General features: G+C 51.2%; 1 protein-coding gene across 4 annotated transcripts in view; it reads left to right on the forward strand.

The window, feature by feature from the left end:
* The first annotated feature begins 1,696 nt into the window (after nucleotides 1–1,696).
* Nucleotides 1,697–22,896, forward strand: part of HIVEP3 (HIVEP zinc finger 3) — a 294,820-nt gene continuing 273,620 nt past the window's right edge. For all 4 annotated transcript variants that reach the window (XM_039384239.1, XM_039384242.1, XM_039384241.1 and 1 more), the window contains exon 1: nucleotides 1,697–1,899. The gene's annotated coding sequence lies outside the window, so the exon portion shown is untranslated. The remainder of the gene's footprint in view (nucleotides 1,900–22,896) is intronic.

Here is a 22,896-nt window from a genome sequence, read left to right on the forward strand (position 1 = left end):
GAATCATCTGTGAGGCACCATCCCTGCGAGCAGCAGTACCTGGAACTCGAGCTGCACCCCTGGAGATGGCTCTGGGCTGAGTGAGGCATCCCCTCGGCATGTCCCGGTGTGGAAGCAGCTCCAGGAAGCAGAGCAGATGTGCCGGGTCTCCATCCTCCAGAAAACGCTCCTCGCTGGCAGCGCGACACAACCGCGCGGGTCAAGGTCAAGTTGTTGGCAGCTGCGTCCCCGCGGAGCCGAGCCAAAGGGGCAGAAACCCCCCCTAAACAGCAGAATCCCCTGTCTCCGCAGTGCCGCCGGGCCAGAGGGCACAGGGCTGTGGTTGGCAGCCCGCGGGGTCCCGGGGGAAGGGGCGGCCGCGGGCGGGCACCGGTGCCGGGCTGCTCCGGACATCTCCGCCCGCGGGTGCGCAGCGATTGGCGGGGCTGGAGCAGCGACACATGAAATATGATAATTTTCTGCCGAACAGGAGGAGGAGGAGGAGGAGGGGGGGGGGAAAGAGAGGGGAGAGGGGGAGCGAGGGCGGGAGAGCCGCTCGCTCCCGATGGTTCGCATGCCGGGGGCTGCCGAGAGGAGCGGCCCGAGCGGAGCCGCAGCGCCCCGGGGATGGCCCCTCGCTCCCCGCTCCCCGACCAGGACGATGCCGATGCCACCCAGGTGGGCCGGGCGCCGGTGGCACCAGGGGGACGCTGCCAGGGGGTGCCAGGCCCGGGGCCCCCCAGTTTTGGGAACTCGGTGGCAGAGCGTTGTCCCCCCGGGAGGCTGTGCCGCTCACCGGCGCTTTGCGGTGCCGCTTAGTGGAGGGCTGAGCTTTTATTTAAGGGGGGTTTTGGTGGGGTTTGCTAAAAACCCGAAATCTCACTCCTGGAGGAACGCTTTAGTGCTGTGCCAGGGCTGCTCGGTTCAAACTTCGCAGCCTGATCCTTAGTTTGATGGGAAGCACTTGACAGAGCTCCGCTCCGCATGTCATTAACCCTCTCACACCCCCGCCTGGCACGGAAACTGTTAATCCCTCAAATTCACTTGCAACAAATTTAACCCTGACAAGGAGCGACCGTAGAACTCCCGGAATGGCATCCACCAGCTGTTCGTTTTTATAATGACTTTGCATTTATCCCAGAGCTGGGTGGCAAGTTTTCAGATTATTATTATTATTATTTTCCCAAAGGCGAGGGGGACCTATTAAAAAAAATAATCCTACAATAATCTTCCCGAAGCAAAGCTGCGAGTGCAAACCACCCTCCCCCTGCTCCGGCGGTGCCGTCGCTGCCGCTTTATTAATTTCTCTGCGCCGTGAGTGACAGTCCTCCAGAAGTGATAATTGGTGCACTGTGTCTTTAAAAGGTTAAAACCCTTTTCAAAAAGGCCTAGACTCATAGTGGGAAAAGACAAGAGAGGCTTTGGCTGGCTTTGGATCCAGAAAACAGCTGCTGATTAGAGTCTGCGTCTTCGGGCTGAATTTATTACATATTTTTCAGCAGCAGGGATTCTAGGAGGAAGCTTCCGTTTGGGTTTCTTGCTCGTGGTTTATTTTTATTCAGAGGAATAACAGAGGAAGGATTTGTTCCGGCTGGAGCATGCTCACAACCTGCAAGACCTCCCATTATTAAACTGCCTACTTTGGGCTTTAATATACATGTGGTATTTTTTTATTATTTTTTATTAGCGTTATTATTATTTTGGCAGCGTGCATCTCTACGTTGTTGGGTTTTTTTTTTTTTTTTTTAATAATTTATTTTGAAAGGAAGCTGATCTCGTAATGAGCTTTCTCCTTCCTTACTTGAAACAGGTGCTAATGAAAGAATGCAAATAGCACCGGCTGAGCCGAACATTTCATAAAGAAGGGAACAGCCACCAACCCCAAAGGCTCCGGGATCTGCCCGCCGGCCCCCACCAAAGGTAGGCACGGGGGCTTTTGTCGCTATTTTTGTTGTTCTCTGCGTGCATATTCGCTCCCCCCTCCCTCGCTGCGGCCGGCGAGATTCCATTTTGCCTCCCGAAAGGTGTCAGGTTGCCACGGGGCGCGCTCGGACGCTCCTATCCCGATGGATAGGGCGCCTGGCTGGCCGGGTCGCCGCGCCGGGAGCGATGGGCGAGCGCTGGGCAAGCCCGGCGGTGTCACAGCCCGGCCCCGCAGCCGCGTCCCCGCCACGCTCGCAGCTACTTTGCCGCTTAATTAGCGCTGGCTGTCGCATGAATTTATCGTCGCTTGACAGCAACTTCATTTTCTCCCAACGTGCTGGGAGAGAGGATGGTTATTTTAGCGCTGGCGGGTGGGAGGCAGCGCTGGGGGCGGTGGGAGGGAGGGAGGGAGCGAGCGCCGGGTGTGTGACAGCGACGTGCGAGAGGGACCCGGCCGTGCGCAGGGACACGCGGCTCCCGGGGCATCCCGGCCACTGCGACGCTGGAAAAATGGACATGTTGCTCCACGGGGAGCCCGGTCCTCCTCCTGGAGCCGGTGCCCAGGGCCTGCTCCGCTTCCCAGCCTGCGTTCGTGCTCCCTGCGGAGCGCAGCCGGCTGTTACCCGGTGCTACGGCGCGGGGATAGATATTAAAAAATAATATCCCAACCCTCGTTTTAACAGCTGAATCCCTGCACAAAGCGCTGGGCTTTTCACTCCCTGCCTGATCTTATTTTCCCGAGACAGGGTCTGACATTCAGGCATCATCCTGCCGAGGTCGGTGCTTTGGGGGAGCCCGAGGTCGGTGCTTTGGGGGAGCCCGAGGTCGGTGCTTTGGGGGAGCCCGAGGTCGGTGCTTTGGGGGAGCCCGAGGTCGGTGCTTTGGGCAGCCCGAGGTCGGTGCTTTGGGCAGCCCGAGGTCGGTGCTTTGGAAGCCCGAGTTTCCCGGTGGAGGCAGGAGGAGGATCCGCAGCCCTTGCGGTACCTGCCCGCGGCTCCCGCCGGGGCTCCGGCTTTGCTGCCGTGTTCCGACTGCAGTGGCCTCTCCGAGGGCCAAATCCAGCCCTCCTCGGGATCATCCAGCTCCTTCGGCTGGATGAACCTCCGAGGGCAGGAATTAACCTTTTGTCTGGAAGTTTGCATTCATATTTTGCGGTGTTTACTTGTGTTGGAGCCATATATTTCATTTCTCTGTGTGCACGCAGGTTATTTATAGGTTTTTCCCTTGACTGTTTAGGGAAGGATCTGCAAAAAAGTTTACCCCAATTAACTGTGGGAGCTGAGGGTGGGCAGCACATGAAATAAAATGCTCATTTTATATAAACAACCCCTTGAGGCTTCCTAGAAAGAGAACTTGTGAAGGTCTAACCTGACAGAAGAAGAGTAACCAAAACTTAACATGAAGTCTGTGCCCCCTTCCCAAAATCAGATAATTTTTAATTAAGAGTTTGATATGGAGGCGTGTGCAGGAGAATGGGATTAAAATCTGGAGCCAGTGGGAGGGGAATATCCCTCAGCACCTGGTTTTGGTGGGGCTGGGAGCACCTCGTGTCCCCTGACCTCCCGCTCTGCCAGAAAACACAAATCCAAGTGCTGCCGGGTGCTGGCAACCCCCAGCCTCGTGCTTTGGGATGGAAAGAACACTGATCTTTCCCAAACCTTCCTCTCCCTGGTCCTGAGGCCACTGGTCTTGTGGGACTGTGGTTTCTCCCTGTTTTCCACGTCGTACTGGGGAAGGAGCGTGTCCATCGCTACTTTATTTTTCTTTTCCTTTTGGAGACTGCAATTCTTCCAGCTGCAACAAAATGTGTATGTGGGGGGGGTTGGTCTTTATTCCTTGCTCCTTTGGATGAGCCTGTGTGCCTGGATCTCTGCACAGCAGTACCACGTGCTGCTCCTCTCCAGCCCCAAGCTCTCGCTCTGCTGGGAATGGAAAATATTTTGGATGAGAAACCTCCCCAAAAAAGCCCGAATGGGTGGTAACTAAGGAGGGAGAGGATGGGAAAGGTTTTTTTTTTTTAACTCTCAAAGTGTCTCCTGTGTAGGGCACGGGCTTCTGCTGTGCCACAAACCCCTCTGAGCATTGCCCAGCCCAAACCCTCCTCCAGCAGCCTGAGTAGGACACGGTGGATTTTGGCTCAGGGGGCTTCTGTGCAGAGCTGGGGGCATCTGAGTCCTTCCAGGAGTTGCTCTGTTAGGAAATCTCCCATCTTAGGACTGGTGGGAGTTGGTGGCTCTGCTTCACTGACTTTTATCCTTTCATCACCTCCTGAGAAAGGGAAATGAAGCTGTTGTCCTCCCAGGCACCAGAGTTTGGCTCATGCTTGGGAAGGATGCTGGGCATTATTTTCCTTGTAAGGGATACCGTTAATTATTTTGCTTGAAACAGTTGTAAAAGTCCCATAAACATGTATAACATGCAAGGCTGTAGCTTCCAGATGGCTCTCCAGCATCTTGGCCCTTTCCTGGTGATGATTGTGGCTGGCCTGTCATGGAAATGGGGATATTTGCTGGGAATTGAGATGGCTGCTGATGGGCCAAGGAGTTTTATGGAGCCCTGGAGGAGCCTCCTGGGTCAGAGTGATTAAAAGCCTCCTCCTCCTCAGGTGCACTTTAATTCTGGATTTCCACCTGGGCCAGCAGTTCCCAGAAATGTATCTCTGTTCACAGTGTGGAGCTGGTGAGGAAGGGATCAGTGCCAGGAGAGCAGGAACACACTATTGACCTAAACCCATAATTTTTAATTGCACTAGCTGTGAGTGAATCTTTCTGCCTCGTGCTGGTAGGAGCACAAACAACTCCAGATATTTTGGAGGGCTAAAAAATATCTCTTTCCTCCACGTGCAGCTGAATCTGTGTAGTTAATGCAGATGTACAATGTGGGATACAGGGACACACCAAGGACCAGCAAAGCCCAGCTCAGATTTAGTTGCCTCTTTAAAGGTGTGTGTTGTCATCTGAAAAGGATCTTCAGAAATATTTCAGAGGGCTGGTGGCTGCTCACCCATGTTTAACCATATTTCTGACCTTACTGCAAAGGGGATGTCGAGATTCACCCAAATCTCTTCATTTAGGTCTTTAAAAAGCTCAGAAACTTTATGCCAAGAATGGAAACATCCCAGCTCTGTAAGCTGTGGATTTGCTCCGCTCTGATCTCGGTGGTTCCCTGAGGTGGGGGGGACCAGCATGGCCTTTTTTGTTCCTGTTTAACCTTTCTGTGTCTTACTTTTTCTTCTGTCTGGGAAACAGGGAGGCGGGAAGGGGAGCTGCTTGGCCAAGATCTCAGTGTGAGTCCCTGGTAGATTGAAAATACAAGTAATAAGTTTTGACTCTAAGCTCCAGCTGCAGACAGCAGCACTCACTGGGGTCGGGTTTTGGTTTTTTCTTTAGTTCATTATTTGCTGGGTGGACTCTGGTGCTGTAGGGAAATGCAGGGGGAAACATATTTTCCTGGGTAGGTAATCCCTGGAGCTCCATGTAATTTTTTGCACTCCTGGGGGAGTGGCTGCTCTGGTGGGGGTGAAGGTCCCAACTGGCTGCTCGTTCTGGGGACGGGATGATTTAGGAGGTACGGTGCACGTGGTGTGGCCAGTTCGGTCTCTCAGGGGGCTGTGTGTGCAAACCCTCATGTCCAGGGCCATGGGATGCTGCTGGAATCCCCAGGGAGCCCAGAAATAGCTGCTGGGATGGTCCCCAGGAGGAGCCCAGCTGCTGGTCCCAGCCTGGGCTGGATGGGATGTTGTGACCCAGGATGCCCCAATGACCCCGACCCTAATCCTGGTTGATCTGCAGCTGGGAGAGGAGGATCCCACAGCCCTGCTGCTCCAGGCTCATGGGATTCAAGTCCTTCAGATGGGTTTTCCAGCCCCGGAACAGCCCAGATTCCCAGTGCAGCACAGAGACATTGTCCTTCCCTCGCTTCCCCTCGAGCCACCTCGTGGCTCCGGCGGCTCCTGCCCTGGGACGTGTGGGAACCTGGGAGAGGAGCCTGGACAGTAAATGCCATGGAGGAGAAAACCACGGGTGTCTGGAGCATCTCCTGCCTCCCTGGAGGGAGGACTGAGGGCTCTGCTGACTCACAGCCCCGGGCTGGGGGGCTGCCAACGAGTAAAGGCTGAAGTAACAAGTGATGCACTGGAAATAAATCACTCCAGAAGGGATGACTCTTAAAGCAGCAGTGAGAGAGGAGAGAGCTGCTCGTGGTGACGGCAGGGGTGATTGCAGAGTCCTTGAAAACCCTTCTCAGATCCAAACTAAACTTCTTACCCGCTTTTGGTTTTCGTTGTCTGTAGAGTTGAAGCGTATTTTGTACATCACGGTGTTTTTTACCTCATTAGTGTTACTGCTAAAGGATGGCTTTGAAAACAAAAAAAAAGGTCTGGGTGTTTGGAACAACCAAAGGAAAAACTGAATTTTACATGGAATTTTAGAAATGCTCAAGTGCAAAAGAGCAGGTTCTGGGACAGGCTCAGCTGCACAAGCATCATCCCAGTCCCAGACCCTCTAACTCTCGTCCATCCCATGGTTTCCACGGCATTTCCAATCCCCACCAGCCAATTCCCCTTTACCTGTGTGTTTTAGTCCATCCCTTTTCTTGTTTGCTGTGGCCTTTACCTGGTTCTGTGCTGCTTTCCAGAGTCCCTTCAACCCTGTCCTTCGCAGGCATGTTCATAATCACCCCGGTTTTGGAGCCGCTTTTTGGTTGCTTGGACTCATATTTTCAATTTTTTTTCCCCTGTGGTTCTGGCATCAGACTGACTTTCATGGGCGAACGAAAATCACTGAGACAAACAGATTGTTTTGTTGCTAATGGCTGTTCAAAAGCAGCCTGGCCAGGTTTCTCCTGCAAACTCCTTGCTGCAGGGAATCCGTGGCAAGGAAGGAATTCTCCAGACAATCCCGGGATGTCCCCGGCAAGCACAACATCAACCTCAGTGATAGTTTGATTATAGCCTTGATTAAAACTTTGATTAATTCATTGGACAGTAATTCTATGCAGGGAAAAAAAAGCTCTGCTACCTGGCAAGTGGAGATGTGTGTGCACCCAGGGAAATGTTTGGAGTGGCTTTGTGTCCCCAGACAGGAGACACAAGGGAATGCCAAGGGAAAGTGGGGAGGGAACAGGTCAGGGGGTGAACATGGGCTGGGGAGTTGGCAGAATACTTAAATAAATAAGAATTTATTAATTAAATAAATAAATAATAAAATAAAATAAATTTTAAAATAATAACTTTTAATTGATGTAATTAATTAAATATTAAATTGAATTAATAAGAATTAAATAAATAGGAATTTATTTATTTAAATAAATGTTTATTTAAATAAATAAGCATTTGTTTAAATAAATAAGTGTTTATTTAAATAGGTATTTATTTAAATAAATATTTATATAAATAAATATTTTTATAAATAAATAAGTATTTGTATAAATAAATAAATTTACACCTTTAAATAAATAAGGTCACTAATAGAAATTATTATAGCCAAATGAGTTGTCTTTTGGAATGTTGAACCTGGCTTGGTTTACAGTGAGAGCAAAAGGTGTTTCTCAGCTGGGGCAGAAATTAAATCACCTTTCCCCTCAGTTACATTGGATTGAGCACGAGTGGGATTCAGTTTTCCTTTGGGAAGCCATGGGGACCTGGAAGTGAGAGTCCTGTGGAAGGCTGTGCTCCTGAATTGCACGGGATGGGGGATTATTTGCCTTCCTCCACCCAACACGTGCTCAGGTGCCCCTGCAGGGAGGGCACGGACACGACCTCCCAGAGCAGGGGGTGGCTGATGGTTGGGTTGGTGCTACCCAAGGTCTCCTTGGTGTTTACAGGCAGGTTTAGAGACAAAAGACTTCTTGTTTCTGTTTTTACAGAAATATTCACCTTCTGAGGCAAAAATGTTGCTCCTTGGCTTGAGCTCCTGGCTGGCACCTCAGCAGATGCCAGAGCTGGGGGGGTTTGGTGGCACCAGCCCAGCTGTGCTGCTGGGGCAGGGTCCAGCTCCCAGAACCTGCTCCTGGGGGAGATTTCAGGGTGTTCCACCATTTAGATGGTAAAATATCATCATTTTGTCATCACCCAGATGACAACAGCAGAGAGGAGATTCCTCTCAGGGAATGGCAACCCCAGGAAGGAGGTGTCACTGTGCAGGGACAGAGACCCTGGGCAGTCCAGAGTGGGCACTGTGCCAGGCTGAGGGTGGGCTTTGCTCGTGGGGGGCTCTGGGGAGGAGTTCCAGGCTTGTTTCACTTCCTATTGTAATTCCATGTTCCAATTCCAACCCCCCTCTGTCAGCTGGCAGGGATGGATAATACAAGTAACCAGGTTTAGCACCATGTAAACAACACCAGCACTCACCAACATCCTGCAAAACTTACACGGGGAATACCAGGAAGGCAACCAAATTCCCAGAATAAATGATTTAGCTGGAGTTTGCCTTATCAATGAACAGAGAAATGCAACAAGTGATGGGAAAGCTGCATAAAATCTCTGCCAATTGTAGGCCTGCACCTGGCAGGACCCAAATTCCTTCTGCCACTGGAATTTTGGGGTGCAATGGGGGCCTGTTCCCTCCTGGGTAAATCATGGCTCTGGCACTGCCTTGCACTTCCCAGAGCTGTCTCCTGGTGTGATGTGATCACTCAGGAATATTTTGCAGATCATATGATAACCCTCAGCTCAGGAGGACTCTGAGGAAGCTGCAATTAGTCCACATCCACAGTTAATCTTAGCCTGTATCCATAGTTATTCTTAGCCTGTATCCATAGTTATCCTGTGCTTTGTTTTGGGATGCTCTGTATGCTTTCAAGCCATGAACCCACCCCTGAGCAGCCTGTTCCTCACAGAGCTTGGGGAAAGTGAAAATCAAGAGGGTAATTTTCCCATCTAACTGCACAGAACAGGTTTCTGTTGCTCCTGTTGCTATTTCTGTCAGTGTTTATCCATTTTTTTCCTCAGTCACTTGGATTTTGCTCAGTGTTTGCCACTGCAAAAGCTGCTCAGGGACTCGTGCTGTCTGTGCAGGCAGGTCAGAAATGCATCTCAGGCAAAAAAAAATATCTTTGATTATGAACAAACTTTTGTGGCTCTCCCCGAGTGAATAACCATCAAAGGAACTTGGTGCTCCAGAGCAAACTGCCAAGGTGGAGGAGGGGGAGGACTCCTGCATTAATATCCCATCGAGTTGGGAAGTTAAGCAAGGCAAAGATGGAATAAGGAAGCGGGAGGTTGAATGTGTAATCACAACCCCCCTTTGTCTGCGGGGTGTTTGTGAGAGAAACTGCAATCTTGTGTCATTTACGACTTTCAATAAATAGATATTTAAGATAAGCTCGATCATGTAATTAAGGACTTCTGACACATGGCCAGATGCTCTGTCTTTATGTTTGTGTAAATGAGAGCAGGGGGTGGCTCTGCCCCACTCTGCCTGTGCTCCAGTGCCCGAAAACACAGCTCTTTGTCCTGATGGAACCACATTTGCTGCATCTCATGGGAGGGAGGGATTTTGGGACCGTCCCCTCCCTGGGGAAACTGGAAATTGTGGTGATCTAATGGGCTAAAGGGAACTAAAGATGTTGTTGCCACTGTCTATTAAAGGTGTGCCCTCGAGCAGGAGCATTGCCCTGCTTTCCCAGTGTTTTGGGAAGGAAATTCAAGCTGCTCAAGGGATGGGGGTGACTGTCCCTGGGGGTGACTCTGAGCTTTGGGGGTCGGGGCTGAGCTTTGCTCTGGGTGGGGCCAAACCTTTGGGGGCTGAGCCCAAGATCTGGAGCAGGTGAGGGGCTCCAAGAATCACACAATCAACTAGGTGGAAAAGCCCTCCCAGCCCATGGATCCCCCCTGTGCCCGATGCCCCCCTTGTCCCCCAGCCCAGAGCACTGAGTGCCACGGCCAGGCCTTCCTGGGACACCTCCAGGGCTGGGCACTCCAAACCTCCCTGGGCAGCCCCTGCCAAGGCCTGACCACCCTTTCCAGGGAGAAATTCCTGCTGATGTCCAACCTGACCCTCCCCTGGCACAGCCTGAGGCCGTTCCCTCTCCTCCTGTCCCTTGTTCCCTGGGAGCAGAGCCCGACCCCCCCTGGCTCCCCCCTCCTGTCAGGGGGTTGCAGAGCCAGAAGGTCCCCCCTGAGCCTCCTTTTCTCCAGGCTGAGCCCCCCCAGCTCCCTCAGCTGCTCCTGCTGCTCCAGCCCCTTCCCAGGACACCTCCAGCCCCTCCATGTCCTTCTTGTCATGAAGGGGCAGAACTGCCCCCCCCCTCCCTGGGCAGCCCCTTCCCAGGTCTCATCCCCCTCCCTGTGCCTTGCCAGGGAAGCATTCGCAGGGTCGGAGCAGGACCCAGAGCACACAGCTCATGGACAGTTGTGCTCTGGGGGGGGTTGGAGCCCAGCTGGACCCACCAGGGAGGACTGAAAGAGCAGAAGTGCTCCTTGCAGCTCCATCTCTGCAGCTCAGCAGGGTGGGAAGTTCACCTGAAGTATCGTGAGGCTTGGTCATGGGCCTTGCAAAAAATCTGCTTGAGTGGGGATAATTCTGGGCTGCAAAGAATTATATATATTGATACATATGTATGTATCTTTATATTATATATAAAAACATATATAATCTATATTATATATGTAATATATATTATATATGTTTATATTATCTATAAACATATAATATATAATATATATAATATCTATATTATATCTATACTATAATTGTATATATAAAATACCTGTTAGATATATAAAATACATCTTGATATATATATATATATACATATATATAAAATACAGAATTATACAGATGAGAATGGAACCCATCCTGGCCCCCTGGAAGAGCCCTCCTGGCCCTTGTGTGTTCCAGGACCCCCTGGAATACTGAAGTGTTGCTCAAGTGCCTGTGTGGATAATGGGGTCTTGTATTGAGCTTTTCCAGCACCACGTGGGCACCTTGGATTTGAAATCCCTTTGTGCTGGCAAATGGGTGCAATCCCAAAAAGAGCATGAGAGGGGAGACCCTGTTTTTGTGCTACAGTGCTGGAAAGGAGGAGAGGAAAGCTGAATTTGTTGGGTTTATATATATTGTCTACTTTGCTTTAACGAGGTGGAATTATTACACCAAATTTTTGTGTGATTTCCTGTGGGAACTTTTTTCCTTTTCATTCATTAAAGAAGTCAGAGAGAGTTCTTGGTGCTTTCCCTTATGGCATCCACTCCTCCCAGACTTATGCCAATAGAAATCATCTGTAAAGTAGAAATCATCAGTATTTGTAGACTTGGGACTGACTTGGACTTTTAGTGTTGCAAGCCAAATATTTTACTCCAGTTTCCATGTTTGCACCATATTAAAACCTGTGAAATGGTACAACCAGCTCCCAACAAACCACCCCACTTGCTTGGGGGAAATGTTTTTTAGCAGCCTAAACCTTTTAAAACCTTAAAGCTGCATAAGCAGCTTAAACCAATCTAAAGCCTTAGATCATTTTAAACAGCTTGTGCCAATATAAGGGCTTAGATTATCTTAAATAGCTTAAACAGATCTAGAGCTTTAGGGAAAGAATTTGGCCAGATTTGGCTGATGGTTTGATTTGGTTAATTTGGATGTCACAGGTGACACTGGTCACCACTGGGTGACTCTGCCCAACCACTCCTTGCTTGAAGACACCCTAATTTTGGGACTTTTACACTTTGGATATTTGACACTTTGACATGTGAACATGGAAGTAAAATGTGAATCTAACCCTGCCCTCATGCTTAGATTGGGATCATCTGTAACTCCTCTCCGTGGCCCTGGGTTATTTTGTCTAAATACATATTTAATTTAGAGGAGAACATTAATTCTATTACAGCAGTTGAGGATTTTCAAAGAATCCTGAGCACCTGAACTGCCCTTTGGAGTCTGGATTCCTGTAAATTGCTTATATAGCTTTGAAAATCCCATCTTAAGATGTGGTGGCTTAATTAAACCTTTAAAAATCTACATAAACAGGGGAATGAGTTCAAACTATGACTTGGGTTCATTTGGCCATTCTCTGCTTCCCACGTGCTCCTCACCACCACATCCTCCTGGTGTCAGTGGAGGGTTTAATTCTTCGGGCTTTTTGTGCTAAATAATTCAGGTTCAAAGATTTGGGAGGGTTTGTTTATTCTGAAATTAAATTAGGGGGAGTTTCACTTCCACCCCAGCCCTGAAGAGTTCTTTGCTTCCCATTAACACACTGAGACACTGAAGTTTCTCTGGAAGCTGGAGGAGCAGCAGCCCCAGGAATATTTTCTCCAGGAGATACACAGAAAATAACAATAACACCACAGCTGGGAGAAGGCACCAGCAGGGAAATTTTCTGCTTGAACTCCTCAGCTGAGGAAAGGAGCTGCTGCATTTCCCTCCTGCTGAACTCCGGGATGGGATTTGGAGCCCTCGGGAGCTTCTGCTCCTCCTCACCTGAGCTGCAGATCCTGGGGCAGAAAAAGAGCCTTTGGGCAGGTTGGGCTGTGATGTTGCTCCAGTCCCACTAATTTCCTCCCTGCTTTGGTCACACAGAGTGGAATTGAATTTTATTGTGAGCACCAGGGACAAGGGAGTTTCTATGAAAACGAGGGGGTTTTGTGGTGGTGCATGAAAACGAGTGTGAACCTTCTAGTTACTGTAGAGCAGCTGTAGGAACTGTTCTGGTTACTCTGGTACTGTGTGTGGTGAGGATTGGAACCAAACAAAATCAATTAGAGGTGAAGATCATGGAATCACAGACTGGGAAGAGGGACCTTAAAGTTCATCTCATTCAACCCTGTGCCATGGGCAGGGACACTTCCATCAGCCCGGGTTGCTCCAAGCCCCTTCCAGCCTGGCCTTGGACACTTCCAGGGATCCAGGGGCAGCCACAGCTTCTCTGGGCAACCTGGGCCAGGGCCTCCCCACCCTCAAAGGTGAGAATTCCTTCCCCAATATCCCATCTCTCCCTGCCCTCTGGCAGTGGGAAGCCATTCCCTGTGTCCTGTCCCTCCATCCCTTGGCCCCAGTCCCTCTCCAGCTCTCCTGGAGCCCCTTCAGGCCCTGCCAGGGTCTCTCAGCTCTCCCTGGAGCCTTCTCTTCTCCAGGGAACCCCCCCAGCTCTCCCAGCCTGGCTCCAGAGCAGAGGGGCTCCAGCCCTGGAGCATCTCCGGGGCCTCCTCTGGACTCTCTCCAGGGCAGCTCCACGTCCCTGTGCTGTTGTTCCCAGGGCTGGGGCAGCTCTGCAGGGGGGTCTCCCCTGAGGGGGCAGAGGGGCAGAATCCCCCCCTGCCTGCTGCCTGTGGGATGACCTTGGCACAATGTGCTCACCTGGAGCAGAGCTTGGCCTCCCGAGCTCTTCCCTGTGCAATATCCCCCTTCCAACCTGTCCTGTGTATTGGCAGAACAAACAGACACAGGTCTCTGGCATCCCAAAGAAACAGAATTTTAGGACTTTCACATCTAAGAACTGTTTTAACCTGTAAGAAACTTTAGAAAACGAAAGGAAAGTTTGAGTTTCATTTTCAGATCCAGGGGCTTGGGTGGTCCATCCTCACACAGGTTCCTCACAGCGCAGCTGCTCATAAGTTCTGGTCTCCTGAATTTTATTCACTTAATAAATTACTGTATTTATTATTCATAGAAATAGTAGGTGAGTGCTCTCTTGGAGGTGAATTGCTTGCTTTCAGCCTGGCAGGCTCTGGATTCTCTGCTAGATTTTATCATTCATACTTAGAAGCTGAATGGTACTTTGATATTGTGAGAATATTTAATTGAAAAATCTGGGATATTAAAAAAAACCCTGTATTTTTTTTCAGAAGTAAATAAAAAAAAAAATATAAACTACACCCAGAAATACCTGGGAGTTGCACAGAGCTGGAGATTTCAGTCCCAGCCTGGCTCCCTGAACAGCTCACTGAGGGTGCAGCTCTCCAGTACTAAGTAATGAAGTTCCTTTCCTTTCTTAGAACATCCACCCCAAGGAGTTCAGGATTAAGTTTACTAGAAATGTAAACTCGTTGCAGCTGGATAAACCACAGCTGAACCCGGGCAGGGAGCAGAGCAGCCTTTTAAATCTCTTTTAAATCTGATTTTCTTTCCTTTCTCACTGATTTCCCTTACCTGGGGCCAGGATGGGGTTGTCTCTGCAGACACCCCAGAACTGAGCACCTTTGCACTTCCAGTTTGGTGCCCTGGTCTGCTTTGGACACTGTTGGGTTTTCTCCTCTTGCTCCTGTGCTGGGCAGGAGCCAGTGCTGGTTTTGGGGCTGGATAGTGCATTTTTCCCTCCTGTGGAACCACAGAGCACCAACTTCCCAACTCCTGACACTTGGTGCAGGGAATTCTCATTCAGCTCAGTCATTTTTACCTGTTTTACTCCTGGTTTGCTGGAAGTCCAGAGTATTCTGAGCTCCACAGACCCCTGAGTGGAGGCTCAAAGCAGAAGTGAAGCTGATGGAGGTAATGAGGGCATGTGGAGGATTCAGAGGAGCCCGAGGGCAGAGCTCAAGGGGGGGCAGAGCTCAAGAGGGGCAGGGACTGAGCTCTGCTCTGGGGGAGCAGGGACAGCAGCCAGGGAACGGCTGGAGCTGTGTCAGGGCAGGCTCAGGGTGGATCTCAGGCAAAGGTTCTTCCCCCAGAGGCTGGTTGGGCACTGCCCAGGCTCCCCAGGGCAGTGGGCACAGCCCCAAGGCTGCCAGAGCTGCAGGAGGGTTTGGCTGATCCTCTGGGGCACAGGGGGGGACTCTTGGGGCTGGGCCTGTGCAGGGCTGAGGGTTGGACTCCGTGATCCTTGGGGGTCCCTTCCAGCTCAGCACATTCTATGACTCCACAGTTTTAGGTAACCCCTGTAGCAGCATCTCACACTCAGCTCCACCCATGCTGTAGTCTGCAGGAACAAGAAAGAAAACATTTCCTTAAGTCAGTATTAATAGAAAAACAAGGGAAAAAGCTTTTTTTCCTTCCCCCTGCCACGTTTGCAGTCCCCTCTCCCTCTGGCAGCTCTCCCAGCTGCAGGAATCACTGTGCCATGTGCAGCAGGAACCTGAGGATGAGGATGGGCAGAGCCTGGGCAGAGGGGTCTGCAGAACCCTCCCTGGCACTGCATCCCAGAGAGAACAGCAATGAGCTGTTTGTTCCACTGCTGGAAATGGGAATAGGCACCAAACGGTGCCAAAGCAAGAATTAAATGGATTTAATACAGACAGGGCAGTGCTCGGGGTGGTCTCTGGCAGCCCCTGTGACCCCTTTGGCTTTCCTGGGGGTCATTGTGCTGCCAGGCAGGACCCTGAGCCTGGGATGAAATGCGGGGGGATTGGGAACACGAGGAAGAACTTCCTCGCTTTGCAGTGACTGAGCACTGAACAGGCTGCCCAGATCTTCCTCCCTGGGCATATTCCAGAACTGTCTGGATGCAGTCCTGTGGGATCTAGGATGACCCTGCTTGAGCAGGGAGGTGGGACCAGATGACCCACTGTGGTCCCTTCCAACTTGCCCCATTCTGTGATTGTGAGTGTGTTCAATTCTGCATCGGCCACTGGGACGCAGAGAATAATTCAGAATATTCTCTGAACACCAGCTGCCTGATGAAGCCAGTCAAGGTGAGAGGCTTCCAAATTTCCTGTCTCCCCAGCCTGTTCACACATCTGCAGACCCCAGCAGTGCAAAGCAGTGGGTGTTAATCCACCCAGCAACTGTGCCTTCCTTGGAAGGGGCCCCGATTTCCGAAAGCATCGCCCTCCAGGCCAGCATTCCAGCATGTGCCTGCCTGTAAGAGTGTGTTTAATTGCCATCCTGGATCAGGTTGTACTTAAGCACATTCCTAAATGTTTTTCTGAGTCAAGCCCAGTGCTGGCATCCTGCAGTTTGCACCTCCGTGGGGTTGATCCCTTCAGAGCTGGACTCGATGATCCCGGTGGGTCCCTTCCAGCTCAGCACGTCCTGTGATCTGACCTGTGTGAAGAGCTGCCCGTGCTGGAGGTGTGATCCCAGCCCTTTGGAGCAGGGAGGGGTGTTGGGAGAGCTCCTGCAGCGTGGAAGGAGGGCTGTGGCTCCCTGGTAGAGATCTGGGTTATTGGATGGGGTGAACTGGGGACTGTGCAGCAGATTGGTGACATCAGTGGATTTGGGAGAGGATTAATGAGCCTTTGCAGCTCTCACTGGAACTCCTGAGCCTCGTTTGCTTGGGGACTCAGCAGCTCTGGGCTTCCTTCAGACTCCTTGGAAAGCTGGGAAGTGTCTGTGAGCGGGCAGGGGGGGAGTGTTTGTTCAAATGAAATGTGGGAGATGCTTCACCTGCAATCCTGGGGCAGTTTTGGGCACCACAGTATAAGGAAGATATGAAGCCATTCAAGAGTGTCCAAAGGAGGGCAATGAAGAGGGGGAAGAGCCATTCCCTGTGTCCTGTCCCTCCATCCCTTGCACTGAGGCCACATCCAGTCTCACCTTAAACACCTCCAGGGATGGTGACTCCACCCCTGCCTGGGCAGCCCATTCCAAGGGCTGATCCCTCTCTCTGTAAAGAATTTCTTCCTCATGTGCAATGTGGATATCAGGGACACAAGCTCCACACACGGGTACGGGGAGCTGGGAGGGAAAGGGCTGCTTGGACACAGGAATTCAATTTGCTTATTGGAAAATTAGAGACGAGGGCAGCTCCTCTGGGACTGTATTACTGGCAAATACTGTCCCTCTGCCCTGCATTACAGGGTCAATAATTAAAAGGTTGCGGGTGCCTCCCTAAGGGAAGCCTGCAAAGACAGGAGCTGGCAGACAACAGGCCACTTCCACTGGATCAGAACAGGCAGAATGTCATTTGGACTCGATGATCTCAGAGGTCTTTTCCTACCTGTGATTTTATTTCATGTCCAGGGTGTTCTCCTGGAGAAGAGAAGGCTCCAGGGAGAGCTGAGAGCCCCTGGCAGGGCCTAAAGGGGCTCCAGGAGAGCTGGAGAGGGACTGGGGACAAGGGATGGAGGGACAGGACACAGGGAATGGCTTCCCACTGCCAGAGGGCAGGGAGAGATGGGATATTGGGAAGGAATTGTTGTGTGTGAGGGTGGGGAGGCCCTGGCACAGGTTGCCCCGAGAAGCTGTGGCTGCCCCTGGATCCCTGGAAGTGTCCAAGGCCAGGTTGGAGAAACCTGGGCTAGTGGGAGGTGTCCCTGCCCATGGCAGGGGGTGGAAATAGTTGATCTTTAAATCCCTTCCAACCCAAACCATTCCATGATTCCAGGACTGGCAGAGCTGAGGTGTGAGAGGATCCCCAGTTCCTGCTGCTGGGGGTGAGGACCTTCAGGAGATGGTTTTGGTGGGGTTTAGTGTCTCTGTGTGATGGCCAAGGCACCCTGGCAGCAGAAGTTGATTTTCAGGGATATTTCCTAAACCTTTCCACCCCACTGGTTGTGCCCACGTTTGTGACACCCGTGTGAGAAGAGCCAGAGTGAAAACACAACAATTATGGTTGAGTTGGCAGAGTGAGAAGAGACTTTAGTGCCTTGGAATTGTGCACAGACATGGCTGTGTTCTTAGGGTGACTTTGCAGCCCATCCAGGAGTGTGGTCACAGAGAACTCCTCACTCCCACAAAACAAAACTTCAGGAGCCACGAGGAGTCAAAAAGAAAAAGAAACGGGAAGGAGTCCCAAGGTAACAAATAGTGGGACATTTAGGGAAGAGAGAGGAGCGTGGGGAAGGGTGGAGCAGGATGGGCCTCTGCAGAATGGAAAATAAAAACCTCCTGGGTTATCTCAGAACATTTTCTAGGGAATATAAAAAGCAAAAAAAAGTTGCATTTCCTGAAAACTGCATATTCCAAGGAAGGGGGTTTGCCCATTTGGCCTCTGTGTTACCCTGCCCATAAATATGCTTTTAACTTGGATTTTCATCGAAATACCAATGTTCCTTTAAAACTTGCATTATCTGGGCAACTTTCCTCTGATTCCACAAGCAATTGTCGCTTGATTTTCCATCCCATGTCCTATAACCCTAAATTCTGCTGCTTATCCTGAAAATTCTGTAGTTTCCTGGTACCTTCCCATGCTCTTTTACTTTTGTGACAGTGTTTGCTAGTGGAGAATAGCACAAAAAAACCCCCAAAAAACCACAACCCTTTTCTTTTAATGCTGTTTCATTCATATCCCACTTTTTCTCATTTACCTTTGCAAAGTGAGCTGATGACTTGCCAGAGCAGAATGCTGTATGTGTAATATATATATGTTTATTTATTTATGCAAACTATAAAATATAATTTTTGTATATTTTTATATATATAAAAATTTATATATTTTATATATATATTAAAAGTTATATAAAATGTATGTACATTTTATACAGAAATTATAAGGCTGCAACAAAGGAAAGCATAAATTTTTAATTTCTTGCTGGAACATCCAGAAATTCACTGTATTTTTGGGCTGGAGGTATTAGTTTTCCAGAAGAAACAACAGCAACAGGCTTGTTGCAAGAGACAGTTCTGAAGAAGTGGTTGTGGCTTTTTAGCAGCATTCAAAACAGGTTATAAATATATATATATTTTAAATACAATTACTTTGCTCTGGCCTCCAAATTACCCTGAGCGTGTTCTCCTGGCCCCACCTCATTGCTGAAGGGTGTTTTTGGAGGGAGCAACACCCTCCCTGCAAGTGCAGCACTTGGGGCAGCAATTCCAGGTTTTCCTGGGATGCAAACAGTGGAGCCCGAGGGCTTGGTGGTGCCCTGTGCCAGCAGGCACAAACCTCCTTCCTGGCACGTGGCTCTTGAGCATCTGCAGGACTAACGCTGGAAAAGCAGCCCCAAGGAAAACCCCTTTCCTCCCTCTTTTTCCTTTATTTATTATTTTTAATTTTGATTTTTCGGCGCCCCGAGCTGAGCTTTGCAGGACAAAAGCCTTTGCTCTGCCCTGCGCGGTTTGTTTCGCGTCCCTGGGTTACCAACACCCACCGGTTCACCACTACCTGTGAACAGAGCATCCTCCTGGGGACACGGGACAGCCCTTAAAACAACCCCCGTGCCCGGGGGGAGCCTTGGAACGTGGCTGCGACCACCCAGCAACCACCCAGCAACCAACCACCCAGCAACCACCCAGCAACCACCCAGCAACCACCCAACAACCAACCACCCAACAACCAACCACCCAACAACCACCCAGCAACCACCCAACAACCACCCAACAACCAACCACCCAACAACCAACCACCCAACAACCACCCAGCAACCACCCAGCAACCACCCAGCAAACACCCACCCACCACCCAGCAACCACCCACCCAGCAACCACCCAGCAACCAACCACCCAGCAACCACCCAACAACCACCCAGCAACCAACCACCCAGCAACCACCCAACAACCACCCAGCAACCACCCAGCAAACACCCAACAACCACCCAGCAACCACCCAACAACCACCCACCCAGCAACCACCCAGCAACCACCCACCAACCACCCAGCAAACACCCAACAACCACCCAACAACCACCCACCAACCAACCACCCAACGACCACCCAACAACCACCCAACAACCAACCACCCAGCAACCACCCAACGACCACCCAGCAACCACCCAACAACCACCCACCCAGCAACCACCCAACGACCACCCAGCAACCACCCAGCAACCACCCACCAACCACCCAACAACCAACCACCCAACGACCCCCAGCCCACAGGACCAAACTCCAGCTGCCCACTCGTGACCCCGAGGGGTCTGAGGAAGGTGCCCCCGGGCCGGTTGTTTCTGTTCGGGCTGTTCGGGGAGGGATGGGGGGTTTTGTTCTCCTCTCTCTCCTTCCTCCTTCCCCTCCCTGGTTTCCATCCCGGTGCCCCTTGGCTGGCTCTGTGCCCGCACACGGTGCTCCCGGGGCTGCCTTTGGCTTCCCTTGTCTGGGCAGCAGCAGGAGGTGCCACCTGCTCCCACCCCTTTGGGGCTGCCCAGGACACACTGCCCTGCTGCCCAGGGCTCCTGCCTTCCTTCTCTCTCATCTCTCTCTCTCTTCTCTCTCTTCTCTCTCTTTCTCTTTTCTCTCTCTTTCTCTCTCTCTCTTTCTCTCTCTTTTCTCTCTCTTTTCTCTCTCTTTTCTCTCTCTTTTCTCTCTTTCTCTTTCTCTTTCTCTTTCTCTTTCTCTTTCTCTTTCTCTTTCTCTTTCTCTTTCTCTTTCTCTTTCTCTTTCTCTTTCTCTTTCTCTTTCTCTCTTTCTCTCTTTTCTCTCTTTTCTCTCTCTCTCTCTCCCTGTCTCTCCCTTTCTTCCTTCTTTCTTTCATTTCTTCCTTCCTTCTTTCTCTAATCTTCTTTCTCTCTTTCCCTCTTCTTCCTCTCTTCTTTCCTTCTTTCTCTTCCTCTCTTCATTCTCTTTTTTCTCTTCTTTCTCTCTCTTTCTCTCCCTCTCTCTTTTCTCTTTCCCTCTCTTCTCTCTCTCTCTTTTCTCTCTCTTCCTCTCCCTGTCTCTCCCTTTCTTCCTTCTTTCTTTCATTTCTTCCTTCCTCCTATCTCTCTGTAATCTTCTTTCTCTCTTTCCCTCTTCTTGTCTTCTTCCTCTCTTCTTTCTCTCTTTTTCTCTCTTTTTCTCTCTCTTTCCTTCTTTCTCCCCAGGGCAGTGGGCACAGCCCCAAGGCTGCCAGAGCTCCAGGAGGGTTTGGACAATGCTCTGAGGGCCAGGGTGGGATTGTTGGGGTGTCTGTGCAGGGCCAGGGGTTGGATGGATGATCCTTGGGGGTCCCTTCCAGCTCAGGGTATTCTATCACATTTAGGGATAAGCGAGATGTTTAAGGTTGGGTGAGAAATTTTCTCCCCCCAGAGCCAGACTGTGTCTGGTACGTGGAGACCTTGAAACCTGCCTGATGCTGGAGTGTCACTCTCAGTTCATCAGGTGACTGCAAAAGGTTTCTCTCAAGGGTAGATAAACCAAGAGGAGGAGAAGTGACTCCTCCGTGCAGCCCCTGCAGTGGTGCAGCCGTGGCAGGAGCAGCTCAGGGTGGACGTGGAGCTTGGAGGGTGAAGTTCTGCACATCTTCTCTCCAAGGATCTCTGAGCATCCGCTGCAGACTCAGCAAAGCAGGGCTGTGGTGGGCACTGCCTGTGGATTTGGATGGTATAAAATCACAGAATGGTTTGGGTTGGCACTGACCTTAAAGATCATCTTATTCCACCCCCATGGACACTTTCCATTAGACCAGGTTGCTCCAACCTGACCTTGAACAGTCCCAGGGGCAGCCACAGCCTCTCTGGGCAGCCTGTTTTGGGTGTTTGGTGTGGTGGGCACTCCCTATCACATCTGTGGATGAGATGTGTAGGTGTCAGGCTTTATCACCTGAAAAAGAAGTGACTGAGTCATTGGAGAAGCTTTGTTGTCTTCAAACTCATAGCTGGGATTTCCTGCTGGCCCTGTTTCAAGGCAGAAAGGTGATAAAGGTGATAATCACCTCCCTGGAGGTGACAGTGGTTGTTTGGAGATTATTGACTGGATTTGGGTTTGGTTCTAGTCACAAAAACCCAACACTGGTTGTCAAGCGCTGAAATGGTTGGTGTGGGGAGAGAGATTTGTGTGGGGATGAAGGTGGATCCCCACGAGAAGGTTCTTCAAGGGATGTCAGATGCTGTGCTGGGATCAACAGGAGCAGTGTAGCCAGGGAGAGAGGACAAGGAGCCCTGTGGCTCTGGGGTGTCTGTGGGGCACAGCACAAGGGGGGAGCTCGCAGGGGCTCAGCAGGCGGGTCCAGGCTCAGGGACAGCACTGAGCAGGAGGTGTGGAGGTGTCCTGATAGAGAAGAGCCTGAGTGCACAACCATCACTGATGGAAATTACTGCTGAGTGAGCCTGGAGGTTTCCAAGAGGCTGCAAACTCCTGGAGGACGATCCTTCGTGGGGCCAAGCTCTTTGGAGAGCCCAGGGAGGAGCTGGGCTGGGCTGCCGTGGTGGGAAGGGCTGGGAGGCTGGCAGGGCTCCCTGGGGGAGCTGGTTCCGCAGAGGAGCTGCAGGTGGGACTGTCACAGTGTCTGTTTGCACAGCACATGTTTTTCTTGGCTCTGAGCTCCCAGAGCAGTCCTGGGACGTGCCTCCCCACGCTGACTAGAATTCCCCTCCGGGCTTCCTGGGTTCAGGTGTCTTTTCCCCAGAAATGCTGTTAGATCCAATTTGCAGCCATTATTCCCCTTGTCCTTTGCTTTTTGCCAGGGCCATCCCAGCCCTGCCTGGAGAGGATGATCCTGCTGGGCAATGGGCACTGGCTCTGGGGCTCCTTCCACACCCTTTTTGGGTGCTGGGGGGCACAGCAGCAATTCTGTGCTCTCTTATTTTGGGGCAACTCCTCAGGAACTAAATTGACTGACCCAGATATAAGAAAGTTATTGAGCCATTAGAGAGTGTCCAAAGATGGGGAAGGGCCTTGATTTGAAGGCGTGGGAGGACACTGAGGGCACTTGGTGTGTTCAGCTGGAGCAGAGGAGACTGAGGGGAGACCTCAGTGCAGTTCCAATTCCTGGGCAGGGGCAGAGGAGGGGCAGGGACTGAGCTCTGCTCTGGGGGAGCAGGGACAGCACCCAGGGAACGGCTGGAGCTGTGTCAGGGCAGGCTCAGGGTGGATCTCAGGCAAAGGTTCTTCCCCCAGAGGCTGGTTGGGCACTGCCCAGGCTCCCCAGGGCAGTGGGCACAGCCCCAAGGCTGCCAGAGCTGCAGGAGGGTTTGGCTGATCCTCTGGGGCACAGGGGGGGACTCTTGGGGCTGGGCCTGTGCAGGGCTGAGGGTTGGACTGGATGGTCCTTGGGGGTCCCTCCAACTCAGGAGATTGTGGGATTCTGGGACTCTGTAGCTGGCACTGGGGGAGCAGAGGCCAGCCCTGTTTGCATTCCCTGTTTCCTGTGCTGTGCTGAGGACTGGGGGCCTCAGCCCTGAGTGATCTCACGTGTCTCTCTCTCATTGCAGTGCTGAGCATTGATCCCTCCACATGTGGCCCCAGCTCTGTTCTGTCAGCAGTGTCTGCCCAGACTGTGCCTGGATTTCCTTACCCTAACCCAGCTCTGCACATCTGGGGCTGGGAG

Source organism: Pipra filicauda, unplaced genomic scaffold, assembly GCF_003945595.2.
Source record: "Pipra filicauda isolate LSUMZ 115617 unplaced genomic scaffold, ASM394559v2 scaffold341_size774298_pilon, whole genome shotgun sequence".
In the NCBI taxonomy this organism is placed as follows: Eukaryota; Metazoa; Chordata; class Aves; order Passeriformes; family Pipridae; genus Pipra; species Pipra filicauda.